The sequence below is a fragment of the Myotis yumanensis genome, unplaced genomic scaffold, assembly GCF_028538775.1.
Source record: "Myotis yumanensis isolate MYYU_CA2020_CCGP unplaced genomic scaffold, mMyoYum1.0.hap1 SCAF_12, whole genome shotgun sequence".
Classification (NCBI taxonomy): Eukaryota; Metazoa; Chordata; class Mammalia; order Chiroptera; family Vespertilionidae; genus Myotis; species Myotis yumanensis.
In genome coordinates, this window is record NW_027223763.1 from 11542725 (window position 1) to 11561706 (window position 18982).

General features: G+C 49.2%; 1 protein-coding gene across 3 annotated transcripts in view; it reads right to left on the reverse strand.

Moving 5' to 3' along the window:
* The window catches only part of ASTN2 (astrotactin 2), a 759574-nt gene that overhangs the window by 26850 nt on the left and 713742 nt on the right, over positions 1 to 18982 (reverse strand). The gene's annotated exons all lie outside the window — the stretch shown is intronic.

An 18982-nucleotide genomic window follows, 5' to 3' on the forward strand; every position in this document is an offset into this window, starting at 1 on the left:
GTGCTTTCCCGTGGGTGGAGGGATGAGTGTGGGCAGAAAGAACAAGCCTGCAGTTGGAGTCTAAAGGGCTCAGTTTGTATCACATCTCCATTTCCTATTCCCATCATCTCTGAGAGCCTCGGTTTCCATACCTGTAAAAGGAAGTCAACAATACCTGACTCCCAAGATTGTTGTGAGGAAGAACACAGAAAACACCTAGGACAGTGCTTGGTACAGTCAATGTTATCTTGCTGGTCTTGCTTATTTATGGTACCCATGTCAGATAATGTGGGAATAATGTGTCTTGAAAATCAACCCCCTGGGCAAAGGTAATCCTCCAGAGGGTGTTATAAGCAATAAGGTCATTGTTGTCCCTAAGGTTGAGCTAGAGCAGGGGTGGGCAAACTTTTTGACTCGAGGGCCACAATGGGTTCTTAAACTGGACCGGAGGGCCGGAACAAAAGCATGGATGGAGTGTTTGTGTGAACTAATATAAATTCAAAGTAAACATCATTACATAAAAGGGTACGGTCTTTTTTTTTTTTAGTTTTATTCATTTCAAACGGGCCGGATCCGGCCCACAGGCCATAGTTTGCCCACGGCTGAGCTAGAGCTTCAGCTCAGCCACTGGGTGTGTAGGGAAGTCCTACCAAGTCTCTGAGCCTCAGTTTCTTCATCTGTTACATTTTGACAACAGTAGTAGTATGAGAACCAGAGACAACGCACACAGTGAATGCTGGCTGAGATGGGTCTGAACCCTGGGCCCCCTGCCTTTGCCCCCTGGTCAATAGTATGATCTTGGGTGAAGTCCTTCCCCGTGGACCTTGCTTCCTGTGCCAGATGAATTTACCAGTGATTCTAGCAAATGTTAACACCAATTAATTACCAACCCTTCACAAACTTTTCCAAAAAAGTAAAATTGTATGAAGCCAGTATGTATTACTTTGATACCCAAACCAGACAAAGTCACCACAGGAAAAGTCCAATATCCCTTATAAATACAGACACAACAAGATACTAACACAATCCAATAACACGTAAAAAATTGTACACTATGACCAAGTGGGATTTATCACAAGATTCAGCATATGAAAGTCAACCAATATAATACATTGTATTAATGGAATAAAAGGACGCAAATTACATGATTATCTCCACAGACAAAGAAAAAGCTTTCACAAAACCCAACACCCTTTCATGATTTAAAAACAAACAAACAAACAACATTCAACAAACTATAAATGAAGGGACCTTCCCAGACGTGGTAAAGGGCACCTGTGGAAAACCCATAGCCAGCATCATACTCAATGGGAAAGAGTGAACGCTACCCTCTAAGATCAGGAACAAGACTAGGATGTCCACTTTGACTATTTCTATTCAACATTGTACTGAAGGTTCTAGAAAGGGCAATGAAGCAAGAAAGAGAAATAAAAGTCAGCCAGCTCATAAAGGAAAATGTAAAACTAACTCTACTTGCAGATGACATGATCTTTTATATAGAAAAACAAAGGCATTCACAAAAATAGATCTTAAAAAAATCAGTAAGTTTATATATATGTTAAGAGATTTATAAAAGTCAACTATATCTCAATATACTAGCAATAGACCATCGGGAAATAAAATTAAGAAATAATTACATTTACTGTAGCAGTGAAATAAAACACTTGGGAAATTCAACAGAAGGACTGTAAAATATATACATTAAAAACTACAAAACATCATTGAAAGAAATTTAAAAAGATCTAAGTAAATGGAAAGACATCCTGTGTTCATGGGTAGAAAGACAACATTGTTAAAATGGAATTAATCTCAAATTTATCTATAGATTCAATATAATCCCTATCAAAATTCTAGCTGTTTTTATTTTGTTTGTTTGCAGAAATTGACAAGCTACTCCAAAATCATCTTGGGAAAGATAACAAGGTTGAAATACTCACACATCCTGATTTCAAAAATGACTACAGAATTGCATTAATCCATACTGTCTGATGCTGATATAAGGATAGACATAGATCAATAGAGTAAAACTGAGAGTCCAGAAATAAGCTCAGACATTTATGATCACCTGATTTTCAACAAGTGCGCCAAGAAAATTCAATGGGAAGGAAGAATCTCTTTAAAAATTCTGTTCCTAGGAATATACCCAAGAGAATTGAAAACATATGCCCATAGAAAAACCTGTACACAAATTTTCATAGCTGCATTATTTTGAATAACCAAAAAGTGGAAAACAACTCAAATGATCATCAACTGATGAATGGATGAACACAATGTTGTAGTTCCATACAACTGAATATTATTCAGCCATAAAAATGAATAGAGTCCTCATTCACACTACAGTTTCACTGAACCCTGAAAACATTACCCTAAGTCAGTGATTGCGAACCTTTTGAGCTTGGCGTGTCAGCATTTTGAAAAACCCTAACTTAACTCTGGTGCCGTGTCACATATAGAAATTTTTTGATATTTGCAACCATAGTAAAACAAAGACTTATATTTTTGATATTTATTTTATATATTTAAATGCCATTTAACAAAGAAAAATCAACCAAAAAAATGAGTTTGCGTGTCACCTCTGACACACGTGTCATAGGTTCGCCATCACTGCCCTAAGTGAAAGAATCCAGACTGAAAAGACCATATATTGTATGATTCCACTGATATGAAATGTCCACAATAAGCCAGTTCCTAGACACAGAAAGTAGATTAGTGGTTGCCAGGCTGGGGAGGGTGGGGGGCGATGGGAGTGACTGTTAATGGGTATGGGGTTCCTTTCTCAGATGATTAGAATGTTCTAAATTAGCTGAGATGGTTTCACAACCCTGTGAATATCCTAAAATCCATGGAATTGTATACTTTCAAAAGGGTGAATTTCAAGGTATGTTAATTAGACCTAAAAAATATCCAAAAAGCTCTATTAAAAACAACAACAACAATTATGTACGCTTCAAAGAACCCTGCCTCCCTAATGTGTCATGGCAGAAAACTGGTGCCTAGGTTTCTTCTACCTGTAGCTTTCTGAATTCTGAGTTTGAAGAAACACCTTCTGCCCCACCCTTAACCCCGTACTTGCTCATGGAAGTAGAAAGCGTTACTTAAAGGGAAAACAGGGACCTCCCATGGACACTGAGGTGGGCCGTGGTGGCTTTGGTGCACTTGGAAAGGTAGGAGGAGTCTGAGGAAAGCAGCAGGACTGCTCCAAACCTGAGTATGATGCGGAGCTTAGGGCAGAGTTACACATGTCAATGTCATCTGAGTTTAAATATCATCTCTGTTGCTCATGGGCTATGGGACACCAGGTAAGTACTTCCCATCCTCCCACCTCTGCTTCCTTGTCAATAAAATACACACAGTTCCACCTGCCGCATAGGGTGGCTAGGACTCCTCAGAGTAGAGAATATGCCCTCAGCCAAATTCTTGACAGATGCTAACAGCTCCATCCCTGGTTAGAATCACTATTTTTAATGATCCTCATCTGCATTTTCTGTCTCTTTGATAAAAAAAACAAACAACTCTCTCAATCTAGCGTGGCTTCACCTTGAACCTCGGGCATCCTCCCAGCAACCTGCCTGGCCTCCTCCCTCTGCCTGATGTTCTCTCTACAGTTTCTTCTCTAGCCTCCTTCAAATCTTTGTGCCAGTGCCTCCTTCTTGGTCAGGTTCCCTTTTAGATTTCAACTACATCCCAACTGCTACACCTAGAGTGCATTAGAATACCACTTACCCAGCTCTATTTTTTGTCCATAATATTTATGATCTGCAAATATATTATATCATATTCTTGTTATCATTTTTTGTTTGTTTGTCATTCCCACTTAAATATAAAATTCACAATAACGAAGGTTAATCACTGATCTATCCCCAGTGGCAAAACTGTGCTAGATCACATGGTAAGTATTCAATAAATAGTTATTGAATAAATGATGATATAAAGATATAGATATGAATATTCATGTGTCTGTGCATAGTTTGTATGTGTGCTTATGTGTGTGTATGCACGTGTGTGCATGTGTGTGTGTAGGGGGGGGGTGCGACGGGGGTAGAATGTAAGAAATAACATGCTCATTGCTCAGGGCAAGGGTGGATTCTTTTCCCCACACTCTGCCCTGGAAAGCTGGGGTTTGGAGGAGGTGGAGAGAGAGAAGGAGAAGAGGATCACAGTTTTCACAAGTTCAAAGACTTAGGAAGGCAAGTCCCTCTTGTCAATTTAAACAGCTGTTTGCTCACTTTACAGCATTTCTAGAAACCTATGTGCACTCAAGTGCTTTGGCTGAAGCTATTATACAAGCAGGTGCAGCCCAGCAACCCTATGCCCCAGAGGACACTATGTGAGAAGAGATTAAAAAGAAATCTAAAAACCCAGAACCTGCCTCCCAAGGGGCTCCTCATTTATTTAACCAGACAAGATGTCTACCCATCTCATATGCACATATCATCATTGCCAATCATTGGCGATATAATGTCTACTTTGCTCTTTACAACAATCCTAAGTAGTAGATCATATTATCTATATTGACATTTACAGATAAAGAAACAGTCTCAGAGAGCAGAAATGAGATCCTTGGGTCACATGGGCTGTCAGTGGCAGAGCAGTTTCCAATCCCAGAGCCCACCTGACCCCACGTCTGCATGCTCTGTATTGCACAGTACCCCCCACCCCATGAATGAGCAACACATCAGCCCTAATCCAAAAGACACGTGAACAGGTAAGACATGTCCACATGAACCAATGGTGAACAGGACAGGATAGGAAATTAGGTGCTGGTAGAACTACTCAGAGTAGACGTAAGGGGGCTGGCAAAGTCCTCCCTTAGGTGAGAGCTGGGAGCTGTTCCCCTCACCGACTTAGAAAGGCCAGATCGACAGAGGTAAAGTTAGGTGGTGCATACAGCATGACTTACAGATCGACTCTGCAATCCAGGCTGCGAATAAAAGGCTAGTGATGATGCAAGTACATGGGACTTGGCCTGGTGATATCTCAGCAGGATTCCCAACAGAGGGGGCACTGCTGGGGAGCTGGGCAGCTGCCCAGGAAGCCCTGAGGAGAGCCTTGCCTATGTCAGCCCTGAGCTCCTAAGGCGAACTCAAAGCTCCTCACGAGCTGAGACACTGCACCAGGACAGAGTCTGGTCAAGTCGCTCACTCAACCCTTGGTTAAGGTTCAGAGAGGCCCATCAACTGGCCCTAGGTCACACAGTAAGTTCAAAGCAAACCCAAGATTTGACCCCAGGCCCCCTGCCTCCAAGGCGGGATGCAGATTCACAGTGGGGACAACGAAGGGCGCTGAGAGTATGGTGCCCTCCCCAAAGGTGTCACCTTGCCTCACCTCCACTGGGCATAGAATATCAGTGGGGTTCCCAGAGAGCTTTTCTACCAAGCAATTTTTGCTCTGAGTTAAATGCTTTTTTCCTCCTCTTACTCCTTCGATGCTTGCTGGGCTACATTGTCCTGTTCTTTGCTCGCCCATATAACCCAACTTACCACCTCTTCCCATCAGCCACTATGCCTGGTAAGTAAGTGTCAGGCATACAGATGCCACAAGCCGGACCCCAGTTTTCCCAAGGAACCTTCGAGGGAGGTGCTGGTCTCACCTCCGTCCCCCCCACCCCGGATGCAGGCTGCAGAAACAGGCTCAGAGCCTGCCAGTCACTCTAGTGGGACACCTGCCCGAGATGCAGCAGAACATGGGATTCAAACCCAGGTCTGTGGCCTCCACCACCAGGGCTGCACACTCCCCACCACGCAGCCCCTCCCTGCTCCGGCCATCAGGTCTGATCACGGCTGTGAACTCCAGCGACCCCACACAGCCCTTGTCTAATATCTCAGAGCCACCGCCGCCAACCAGCTCCCTTTGCCCATGAAGATAAGCCTCTCCGCTCGACTGGACACAGTGGCCTGAGGAACCTTGAGCTACCAGAATAAGGACACAGCCTGGCTGGGCACAGTTGGGGCATCCGGCCCCGATAAGACCTCGCCATGGCTGGACAAGCTCTCAGAGACGTAAGAATTTGCGTAAGCAGGAGATTGGAAGAATACATTATTAAAACATTTATTTCTATTCGTACAGGTATTGACATAAAAGGGGGGAGGGAGGAAGGTTCCCAGAGAGATAAGACCCAGTGGGACTTTCTGTGCCTGACTTTTAAATACATGGCTGTTACAGAAATGAAATAAATATTAATAACAAATAATAACAAAAGCTGCAAGTGCCAGCTGGAAGCAGCTGCGGTTTCAATAGCTGACACGTGAGGCTAAGGAAAGAATAAAGCAGAAAAGCCAGCAAACGCACAGACGAGCAAACAAGAAAAACCTCACTTCACCAGTATACATTAAGACACAATTGTGGCTGTGTCTTAGGAGGCGGGGGCGAGCAGAGTAAGACTGCTGGGGGCAAGACTGTCACCTTCTGGTGTGTGTTTAGTTTGTGTCAGGAGACCAGAAAGGGCTCCGAAGCGAACGCGACCGCATCCTGACAGGTATCCATCCTGCATGGCGGCTCATTACACTGTCTCCGTACTTTCTGCATTTTATTTTTGTCTTCGTGATTAAAGCAAACAAATGAGCGCATCCCTGACGCCAATCAATTCACACGTTGCAAGGCTTATTACAAAAATAACCTTGAAAGCAAGACAAAGCAGGGTGTGTGGCCCACATTTCACATTCAGCGAATGTGATGCTCGCTGGGAGGGTGGGGAGGGGGCTTTCTCGTCAAGGACAGACGCGGTGGTGGAGCGATAGAGCCGCATGCACAGAACTGCTGGGCCCAGACCGCCTAGTGCTGCGTTCACCTTGACTTGGAAGACAAAACTGTCCCTTCTTGCCGCAGCAGCCCCGGGAGGTTTGGACGGGTCCAAGGACTAGGCAGCACCCAGACACTCCTGCTCTCCCGCTTCTCGGCCAGTCCACCCACCTTCCATCTCTCTGCTGTCCGTCAACGAGCCTGGGCATCATGGTTCCGGGAAAGCCTCCTGAAGCCCAAGCATGAGGCTGGGACTTCTGGGCAGTTCCTTCCAGCCCCTGTTCTCGTTCACATCCGTCTGTTCTCTGGTGACTCTCCCTGCCTAGTCCGGGTTGATTGCCGGGCCTGAGTGGGGTTTCCCACCTCCTCACCTTCCTCGGTGAGGCAGGATAGCACAGGAGTTAGGGATCCAGGCTGATGGCATCAGAAAGACCCTGACATGGAGCCTGCTCGGGGCTCCATCCCTGTGAGCCCCTATTTGCTCATCTATGGAATGAAGATGATACACTGGGGACAACGTTTGCTTTGGTTGAGTCTGCTTCCCTTACCGAGCCTCTCCTCCTGCTTTGCAGGGAGCTGGGTGTCTGTATCCACTTGACAACCATTTCTCCACTTGTGATTTGGGTAGGACTGTCTGTCTGATGTCCCCGCCTCCCCTATATAAGTGGTGACACCAACCAAGCAAGGCGACCAGAATCCTTTCCTGGGGGTTGGTAGGGATGTTAGGGAAAGGGTATGTGTGTGTCTCTCTCTTTCTCTCTCTCTCACAGGCATAAAGGATCAGCAAAGCCCATGGCTGCCAAGGTCCATCTCCACTTCCCTCTCTAAGAAACACCCACCCCAGAATGCAGCCAATGCACAGGGAAGTAAGTAAAGAAAGAAACAAAGTCCTTAGCTATCTGTCATCTGGACTCCTGCACCCCTCCGGGGCTGCCATCAGCACCCCTGTTGGACTTTACCTAAGTGGATATATTACACTTTTTTCTGAGAAGCAACTGGGAGTTTCTGTCACTCACATCCAAGAGTGCAGACCCATATGTCCTTCAGAAAATCCTTCAGAAACTTGTGAAGATTGAACAAAATAATGCTGTTTAATCACACACTTAACGTAGTATCTGGCACATTTCTAAGTGCTTAAGAAGTGATGAGGGGAGGTCATTGTTATCATTAACTGGGCTCTAGCGGACTCGTCCCGGAAGGAGGACTGCCCGTTGCTCAGCTCAGCAGCTCAACCTAGTGACCAGCAAACACAACTTCTGCCACTGCCTGGCTATGCCGCCGTGGTCAGGTCTCCCTCGCCTGGCCCAGACCAAATGTCCAGGCTGTGGGGAAGGCCGACACCTGTTCATTCGGGGCTAATTGCTCCTTCCTCTGCATGTCTTCATATCTAAGACCCAAAGCTGTGAGTGACCCTGTCTTCATCTCTCCTTAGTTGTCATCCCCACTCGCGTGTGAGCTCCCTGGGAGAAAGAAACCACATCTCATGCCCCTTTCAACCCCGTCAGCCCCTTGCATGGTAGTGTCACCCCGGAAGAAGTTCTTGCTGTTTCAGCAACTGATGAGGCCAAATACTCTTAGAAATTAGAAAGGGAATAATAGGACTTCTGCCAATTTACATAGGCTTACTTATTTTATAACTCCTGGAGGAGAGCTATGGTCCATCGCAGGTGCTTAGAAAACGCTTCCTGGTTGCTACTGGCCCTGCCCTGCCTTGAGCCAGCCAAACAGGCCAGAGATGGAAGCAGAATTCTTACCAGTAAGCATCAGGCAGGATATTTGCTGACGAGCTGCCTCTGGCTCACCCCTCGCCCTCTCTCATCCTGTTCATCTGATACTGCAGATTGCAAGCACCCTCCTTCAGGTCCGGCCCACACTAGACCTCTCTGCCTCTCCCCCAGGCTTTGGGAAGAGCTTCCTTATCTGCTTCCTACAGTTCTCTTCCACCTCCAACCTACTACAGTCTATTAGCCAGAGATCTTCCTAACGTGCAATCTGACAATGCCTGCTGAGCAGCTGGCTCCAACCCTTAATGGCTCCCTTCCCGTCAAGATCAAGTCCACTCCTTAGCCTGGCAACAAAGCCCCTTGATGATTTGAGCTCCGCCAGCCTCTTCAGCCTCATCACCCACATTTGCCCCCTGCCCCATGATGGCTTCAGTAGGGACTGTAAATTGCTACGTTGCCTTGATCTTCAATAACTTTACCCATAAGGCTCCCTCTTCCTGGAAAACCACCTCCCCTTCTCTCCATACCTTCATCTAAATGACCCTGTTCATCCTTTAAAACTCAGCTAGAATGTCACCCTTTCCAGACAGTTTTCACCGGCTGAGAGGCATTCTTCCCTCTGAGCTCTCACGTCAAGGGACACATTTTATCATGAGCTCCATGGTGGCAGGGACAATGGGCTGTTCACCAGGTCCCTAGAAGGCAGTGCAAGGCCATACTGAGAAAGAAGCCCACACTCTAAAGCAAGAGGAAGGAATAAATAGCAATGCTTATGGGGAGGGGGCTACACTTGAGCACACCCTTAGGGAATAAGTGTGCCCTGGGCAAGTAGAGAGAGGCTGGAGGAGGTCTTTCCTGGCCGGCAAACACTTCCTGTTTCCCCGCCTTTTTCCCATAGCTGATCTCCTTGATGCTGTACCATCAGTTCACCGATTATTCTTGGCTTGTGGCATGGTAGTTGTGTACACATCTGTCCCCTCCAGTAGAACAGGAAGCTCTATAGGGCCGGCACCGTGTTTATTCCTTCTATTGGTCCCTTATAATAGGCTCCGTAGGAGGGAATGTAGTGCAGAGGTTCAGAGCTTGAGCTCTGAGGACAGAAAAGACCTTTCTAATCCCAGTTCTGCCATTGACACAGTCTGTGACTCTGCCCAACTCATGAAACCTCTGTGGGCCTTCATTTATTTTTCTCTAGAGTGAGGGGGGAAACCGTGCCTGTCTCATTGGATGATAGCTATGATTAAATGTAATATCACATGTATCAATTTATTTAGCCAATATGTGTTTATTGAGTGCTTTCTGCATGTCTGAAGCCGAGTCTACAGAGATAAATAAAACATCCACCCTCTTCATCCTCATAGACCACCAAGTCTATGAGGACAGACTAAATAGGCCATTGCCAAGCTTAATCCTTGCAATCATGGAAAGGGATGGGGAACATAATTGAGATGTTGGGTTCTAGGGATGCTATTCTGAAGAAGCACCATTCAGGCTGAGAACTGAAGGATGGAGGGGAGATGCAGCATGTGCCAAGGCCCTGTGATGGGTGAGAGCACAAGACTCGGTGTGCGGGAGGCTCATTACATACTACTGTGACTTCCCCGGAGGCTGGGCTAGTTAATGATTAGGGACCGTGGGCTCTGGAGCCAGCCTGTCTGAATGCAAATCCTGGCTCTGCTCCTGACTGGGGCATGACATCAGGCAAACGTCTCAACTCTTCTGGGCTGTGGCTTTCTCATCTGTAAAATGGGGACAATAAAATACTGCCCTCCTGGGGTTACTGAGAGGAAGGATGAATTAGCTTATATAAAGCATTTAGAACAGTGCCTAGCATAGCAAAACCACTCTTTACATAATAGCCATTCCTATCATGATTCTTCCGCTTTTCCTCTGAAGTCTTTACATGAATACTATTAGGAAAGAGAAGGCAAAAGTCTTGCCGGAAGGAGACATAGCTGGGCTAGGAACTAAAAAAGAACAACGGAAAGTTATGGGAGTTCCTGCCTAATAAAATACCAGGTACTCCGCCTGCCTCTCCGCAAATGGTACAATCCTTGTGTCACCTTGCATAGCGCCACTGGCACTCCTGAGGTGCCTCCGGGGGGACTCCCTGGGGCCTGCCCTTGGTTCTCTGGATTTGAGCAAGGCTACAGAGATTCCTGGAAGCAAGTTTAAATCCAGACAACATGTTATTTAAAAACTCACAGGATAAAAGCAAACAAATAAAAAACTCTAGGGATTTCTCCTCCTCTTCCTCCTCCTCCTCCTCCTTCTCCTTTTTTAAGATGCTTTTGTGGATTTAATATCCACCTAGAAGCCAGCAAAATTGCTGTTTATTTATCCTGGAGCTTCTGAGTGTCTTCCCTCTCCCTGTTGCAGGCCATAGATGTGATTAAGAAAGCTCTCGTCATGCTCTTAAATGACTGCACACCCCCAGGAGAGAGTTCTGGGGGCAGGCCCCTGATAAGGACGAGAGGAGATGGGTCAGGCCTTAGGAGTCAGGCAGGCTGCTCCCCCTCCCACTGACCTCTCCACAACTGAGGCAGCTCCCCCTGCTCTCCCTTGCTTGTATGAATCTGTGAATGTTTCCCAGAAAGAAACAGTAACTTCTCCTTTTTCTGGCAGGGATGCTTGATGAAACTCCCTGCAAACAGGGCCTCTCCTCCCCTTCGCGCTGGCCTCACACATGCTAATGCAAATGAGTCCTGACCCAGCCAGGGGTCTGTGGGAAGGCTGCCAGGAGCTTTAGAACAAACATGCAAAGAATGTTATTTTATTTCTGGCATCCTGGGGAAAGAGGAACAGAGAGAGGGAAGCTGGGCAGTGAGGGGTGGAGGGAGAGAGAGAATGAATAGGAACGCTTACTGCCATAAGACTGGAGCAAATGGGAGGAGACCGATATGCATAAAGGGCCTACTGGGTGCCAGAAATTAACATATAGGATGCTTTTTAAAAAATTTCACATGTACTAGAGTAGAATTTATTACGCCCACTCTTTTTGGATGCAGGAAAAGGCTTGGTCTCAAAAGTTAGGTGTGTTTTTTTTCCCAAGGGTAGAGTCAGCATTTGAACCGGGACTTTAACATTTCAGATTCCATGATATGTTTGTATGGAGGCTGGCTTATTAGTGGTCCTTTGATAGGTTCCCAAAGAAAATGGTGAGCACAACAACCCCACATCCTATGAGTCTCTTCCTCCACTTCCTCTCTACGTCCCTCACTGCCATTGCTCTAACTGCACACTCATTCTCTCATTCTCTCTCACCAGGACTATTGTAACAGCGCCCTAAGTCTCCCTACTCCAACCCATACTCCACAGAGATCATTCAAAAACGCAAACTGTGGCCTTCTCACTGCTGCTCAGGTTGGGTGAATGGCTCCTTAGCCTGCATTACTGGCCTCGCAAGTCCTGCTCCTCCAACCTCGTATGCTCTATATCTCAACTATCCTGCACTTCTGCTGTTCCCTCCTGTGTCCCTTCGACTCCCACCTCCTGGTCTTTATTTCAGCCGTTTCCACTGCCTGTGCTGCAATCACCTCCCTGGTTCTAAAAGGTCAACGTCATCCGTTCTTCCACACCCCGGCATTTGCACCTCCCCCAAGCCCGCTGGCTGTTAGAGATGACAGCCCCTCAGAACTCTCATGCTTTCATTATGGGGAAAGTCACCTTCTGCTCCAGAATAATTAGCAGCTTCCAAGTTTATCCCCAACACTGGGCACAGCTCTTTCCATCTGAGCCATACGATTTCAAATTTCGGCCACACCACTGCCTTCATGAGGAATGCGTGACATACAAGTGTGGACTCTGGAGCCAGTTATCTTGAGTTAGACTCATGGTTCTGCCATTTACTGATTAGGTGACCGTGGGTAAGTTGGTTAGCTCTTCTGTCTTTGTTTCCTTATGTATAAAATGGAGCTATGGTAGTTTCTACTACCTTAGAGCAAGCATGTCAAACTCATGGCCGGCACATGTGGCCCGCCGGCCATGAGTTTGACATGCTTGCCCAGCAGTGGTTCTCAACCTTCCTAATGCCACGACCCTTTAATACAGTTCCTCATGTTGTGGTGACCCCCAACCATAAAATTATTTCCGTTGCTACTTCATAACTGCAATTTTGCTACTGTTATGAATTGTAATGTAAATATCTGAAATGCAGGGTGTATTTTCATTGTTCGAGACCCACAGGTTGAGAACTGCTGCTAGAGGGTACCATACTGTGAAGTTTCAGAGAGGTAGTGGATATAGAAATCTTAATACATTACCGTGGCAGGGAGTACAGCTGGAAGGGTGAATGGGTTACAATTGTGAGAGGCAGGCAGGGGCGTTGTCAGCATTATGTCCTCGGTTCATAGCTCCAGACATTCACAGGTAGGACTGACCACCATTCAACCTGCGATTCCTATTATTAACCCTTGTTGTTTGCTGAATTGGGCACCTACGAATGCCAGGCCACATGTCAGGGATCCACAGATCCCTAAAACGTGATTTCTGAAACCCGTTCCATTCAGGTTACTGACTATCTTAGTTTTCCTATGATCCTGAGAACTATATTAGAGATAGGTTCAAAAAGGTAAAAGAAAAAAAGGAATGAGGGAAGGCACCTCTTGTTATGTTAGACATTAGGGGCAAACAATCGCAAATTTGCTACATCTTGTGTCCAAGGGTTCCTCGGAGATGCTGAGAGAGAATAGAGAAATGGGAGCAGCTTAGAGTGGGCAGGACAATGAGCTGACCATGCGTCCCCTCCATGGTCATCCCTGATGAAGACCTACCAAAGACACATATGTACTCAGTGTGTTCCTGATATTGAGTACTGCCTATGTGCTGGACATGTGATGCCTGGGAGCTCTGCATGTGTTAACTACTCTCTATTTATGTTGAAATGACAACTCTAATATAGGAATTAGCAATACCTAGACCTTACACATGTGAAAACCCGGGGAAAATCGGTATCTTGTACAGCCAGACAGTGTCTGAAGTTTGAATTGACCCTAGGACAGTCTGAGTAAAAAGCCCAGACACTTAGGCTCCCAGACCCCCAGAATCAGAGCACCTTATGGTTCAATCTGGGACAGGAAAGCAGCAGGGGGCTAGTGTGGGAGCCTAGAGCCCTGGTGCAGCTCTGACCCTGGTTCAGCGCTGACCCTGGTTCTCTGGGTGACCTTGGGCAGGCCTCATGCCCTCTCTGAGCTTCAGTTTCTCCTAGAAAGAGAGACAGTTCAGTCAATGTCTGATGCCTCGAGTTCTATTATGCATTGATTCAAATATGAAAGCAGAAGAGAGTTGTTGGCACATGGAGAAGTCTGTCCTTAGGAGAAAGGAGAACAGAGCAGGAAAAAAAAAAAAAGCCAGAAATCTGGATTCTGTCTTGCCTCTGAGTTTCTACACATCATTGATGGCGATTCCCTGCAGTCTGCTAACGCCTTTCCAGTGATGACGTCAAGACTATTAACAGCAACAGTCTCTCCACAGATGGAGGGGGGAGCCAGGGGTAGGTGGGCAGCGGGCCCTCGGCAGGCAGTGATGGGCCCATGGCTAGGACACTGGGTGCAGGGGAAAGCTGGGAGACCTGGCTGCTAGCCTGGTCTATCCCCAGGAGTTCCTCGAGTCCTGGAGGGTCAGCAAGGAAGGAAGGAACTCTCCATCCAATCTTCCCACTGTAACGGGGAAGACACGGAGCCTCAGAAAAAGGCAGGTCTTTGTCCAAGGCCCCTGGTGGATGGGCAGCAAAGCTGGGGTCAGGCGTAGTGTGGCTTGTGACCCCACCCCGGGAGCCCTCCTCAGGCTGAGCTGTCTCTGCTCTTTCCTCTTAACAAGGTGACCCCAAGGTGCAGGTAAGAGCCCTGGATGGGGTGTCAGGCCCCCTGTGTTAATCCTAGCTCTGCCTTCACTGTGAAGCCCCAGGGTCCCCCAGGGCCTCAGCTTCCCCATCCATACCCTGACAGCGTTGATCTAAATGAGAGGTTCCAAATTAGTCACCTGCAGGCTACTTGTGAACTACAAAATGACCAACTTTCAATTGGTGTCTGGCCAGTACTAATTAAGAGGTTCCACTTAAACACCTAAACTTATGGCTCGTAAACATTTTCAACACTAGGTCTGTGTGCTCCCATAGGAATGACTAGCTGTGGCTTAGTATCCTCTGCTGCCTCTCTAGTTCACCACAGTCCCCTCTGCTCCCTATTGTAGAGCACCTGGCACACGGTCCATCGCCATCACTTCCAACGTCCTCCTTACAGAGCCCAGCTGAGAGCTCACCTCACCTCCCCCAGCATCCTGCTGCCCCGAGCACGGGGCTCTCCCTGCCCCTTGGGACGGCCACCCCACCAGGGCCTACATCGGAGAGCTTCCTGACAGAGACCTGAAACCTGCCTCCCTCGCATCTTTTCACCTGGTCCTGTGCCCCCAGGTCTAAGCAGCTTGTCACCTGGTCCTGCGCCCCCAGGTCTAAGTGCCCACACTTGTGGCCTCTGACTCCTGCATAGCTCTGCTGAGAGTTGAAGAGGGGGCCACCCTCCTCTGTGTTTTCCTTTAACAAACGGTCCAGCTCCCTCAAATGTCCCTCAGGGACATCATTTCTAGGGCCTGCGGTGGCCTGCTTCCTCTCCTCTGGACTCTTCCTGACACTCGGCCTTCCCCCGAAAACCAGCTCTTCCCTGCAGCCATGAGGCTTGTTCACACCTCCCTTCCCCCTTGAACCCTCGCCATGCTACCTGGGCCTCAGTGTGGCTGAGGAGGCGCTCGCCAGCATCCACAGCCCCAGTGCTGCACTCCCCCCGCCCTCGCCCCCCAGCTACACTCTCTGCCACAACAGCCATGCCTCTCGGCTCCCACGCGCCTCACAGTCTGTCCTCTGCTCGAAGCCCTCTGCACCCCTGCATGAGTTTCTGGGGCTGCCAACAGATGACCATGGGTGTGATGGCTTAGAACCATAGAAACGCAGCTCCTCACAGTCTGGAGCAGTGGTCGCCAACCTTTCGGACCTCAGGGACCACCAGTGGTCCACAGTCCACCGGTTGGTGACCGCTGGTCCGGAGGCCAGAGGTCTGAAATCAAGGTGTGGGCAGGGCCACGCTCCCCTGCAGGCTCCTAGAGAGATTCCCTCCCTGCCTCTCCCGGCTGCCGATGGCATCCGCACTCCTTGGCTTGTGGGAGCATCACTCCGATCTCCACCTGCCTCCCCCTGGCCTTTTCTCTGGTGTCTTTCTGTGTCCTCTTCTCTCCATATAGTGACTCCGGTTGCCATCTCAGATTTAGGGATCCACCTAATGCGGTACGATCTCATCTCGCTTCCTAACTCATTACATTTGCAAAGACTCTAGTACCAAATAAGGTCACCTTGAGGTGTCAGGCTGACATCAATTTGGGGGAGGGGGCGGCACTACGAAACCCAGTGCCCCCTCCTCCTCCCATTTCCTCAGGAAGACTGCGCAGTGGCCCTGGCTGGGCAACAGCCCTTGCGTGGCGTCCCCAGCCCCTGGCTTTCCCAGCAGAGCGTGACGCGAAGCATGTATAACTGCCTTCTCTTTGGCCTCCCTGCCAGGACTGTGAGCAACACAGGAGCAGAGACCTGGTTTGGCTTCTTAGTTCCAAATCCCAAGTACCTGGCTCAGTGTGCAGTCAGCTATTAGGAACAGGAAAAGCTGTTTCCAGAACTGTGCTGAGCCCACGCTGCAATGCTTTGCCCAGCGTATGCCCGACTCCCCAGGGAAGGGCACCATTCGTCCGATCCCCAAATGTGTGAGGGCCCGCCCTTCCCCTTTACCTGCACCAGTTCCTCCCTGACTCTCAGCTCAATGCAGCCTGTTCTCCACACCAAGGTTACCGTCATCACCACAAAACACAGGCTTACATACAGACTGCCCCTCTCAAAGGCCGTCCCTGGCACCCCAGTGCCTGCAGGATAGAGTCCAGCTCCTCGGCCCGGCATTCAGGGCCCAGCTCCCCGGCACAGCCTGGGCTCCCGTCCCTCCAGCCTCCGTGCACTCACACACACATCCGTGCCCCATCCCTCGGGAGCCCTGGCCGGTGTCCCATTCCTGGATGAAATCCTGACGCAGTTTGGGGAAAGAAACAGCCGGCCTGAGAGTCCCCAGCAGGTTCTAGGAGCCTCACTGTCTGTCGGCTGAAAACAGGGTTATTTTTCCTCTACGAGCCTCTCTTGGCTTGGGACACGCAGCTGTGTTTGCTTCTGGCCTGAGGACAGCTCTTCCCCTCGCAAGGGCCCCGGCTGTGCACTTCGGAAGGTCAGCATGACCTGGTGCTAGATGGAACTGAGTCTTCAGTGGCTAGGCTGCCCCCTGACCCCAGCCCCTAACCCACAGGACAAGGCACATTCCCATTCCACCAGGGTTTGGGGACACTGGAGGTCCTGGCCCCTGCGGAGCTCTGGCTGTTCACCCCAGAGTCAGATATCAGGCCCGGACCTCTGTACTGAGGGGTGGAGGGGGTGGGAGGGAAAATGCTCAGGAGGGTAGAAGAGGCGAGGTCCAGGGACCCAGCAAGATGGAGACTGAGAGGTGATAGGAAGAGGAGACAGGCCGATGAAGAGAGAGCAAGTAGCCACAGGAGGACGGAATTCCCAGTGACAGAGAGAGGACCAGGACCAAGGACCAAGTCAGGGAGAGGATGAGAGAGAAAGACAGGGAAGAAGAGAAAAGAGTCAGACAGAAGCAATAACAAAAATGAACAAAGGGGGAAAGAAAAGGAGAGATGTAGGGAAAATGGGAGGGGAGGGGAGGGGAGGGGAGGGGAGGGGAGGGGAGGGGAGGGACGGAGGGAGGGAGGGAGAGAGGGAGGGAGGGAGGGAGGGAGGAAGGAAGGAAGGAAGGAAGGAAGGAAGGAAGGAAGGAAGGAAGGAAGGAAGGAAGGGAAAGAAAGGGAAGACAGGGAGGGAGAATTGGCGAGAAGAAAGGCAGAGTTTCCCAGGGAGAAGAGAAACCAGTAGAGAGCAGGGCAGCGATGTTGGGCAGCCTGGCTCCCTTCCCTGGTATGTCCTGGATCAACCTTCGGTCACACTCACACTGGCCCAGAGGCTGAGGCCCAGGATCCTGGGTCCCCACGGGAGGCTTCCTCTGTGCCCATCTCCTTTCTCCTGGGAGTTGAAGGTCTCCTCAGATGCGGGTCTGGTTGCATCAGGGATGTGACTCAGGAGGCCACTAAACAGACTAGGTCGGGGAAATGCAGGAGGGGAGAAGCGTGGAGCCTTAGGGCTGAAGAAGCTCTTGGGCCCACGGCAAACCCTGCTCTTTCTAATGACTGGGGCCTGAGCCCATCTTCTCGCTTGCGTTGTCTCTCGAGATGCACAGACTCTGACATCATGAAGCGGCCCTCTGGGAGGGTCCCATTCAATCCCTCCTCTCCCGATGAAGACCGGAGGCCTCCAAAGTGGCAACTCCTTGCCCACGGCCACACAGCAGCGGGCCCCCTGTCTCTGCCTCCCGTCATCTGGGCAGGCACTTTTAAGCCCCGTCCTGGAGGGCTCCTGACAACTTTCATGCCGTTTCCAGTAAACTCTGTGCCGATTCTTGGCACGGAGCGAGGAAATGAGGAGGGTAGGGTAGGAATGTAAATAACGGGACACTCTGGGATTTCATCTGCTATGTAATTATAGTATCCCTGGTGGTGGCCCTGGCTGCTCCTTCAATGTGCTGTCCAGGCTATGTCTGGGGAAGGGTGTCCTGGGCTGATGAGGAACCCAGTGATGCTCCCTCCGAGGCTCCAAGTCCCCTGGGCATTTGGAAACGCATCCTTGGTCCAGGAGCCTGGACTTGTTTGCAGAAACACATGGCGTTCCAGAGGTGCTGGGAAACGACTCAGCAGTGAGAGCTGGGCATCCTGGGCATCTCAAAAATGGCCCTGGGAGGCTATCCCCGGGCAGAGCAGGGCCTGGTGCCCTCCCAGGGTTTAACTGTTTGTGGGCCCCAGCCAGGGCTGTGGAGGGAGGCTTAGCTTGCCATCCTGCTGGAATGCCCTGAACACGAGGGTGTCAGCAGTGTGGCCCAGGCACAGCTGCTCAGGTGAAGTCCGGAATCCAGGATCGCCGTAGCAGTGGTCACGCCTCTCCTCCCCCCGTTTATGAAGCACTGACAGTGGGTTTGACACTCTTGTGCTCTCTACATGTTTCAGGTCATTGAAGCCTCAATGTCTTATGAATTAGGTCCAATTCTGATTTCCTTTTATGGATGGAGAACACACTCAGAGAGGTTGAGAAGTCAGGCCGAGGCCACACGGTGGGTAGGTGTCCCAGCTGGGTTCTGATTTCAAAGGCCTCGTTAAACTATATGTGTGTGAGGTGGGGAGAGGCAGGTGCCTTCAAACATCTACTGCCTTCTACTCCGGCTGGTGCCCTCTGCCAGATAGTGATCATGCTAACCCTTCTCTCTGACAGACAATGATCATATTAACCCTTCTCTCTGCCAAACAGTGATCATACTAACCCTTCTGACAGACAATGATCATACTAACCCTTCTCTCTGCCAAACAGTGATCATGCTAAGCCTTCTGACAATGATCATACTAACCCTTCTCTCTGACAGACA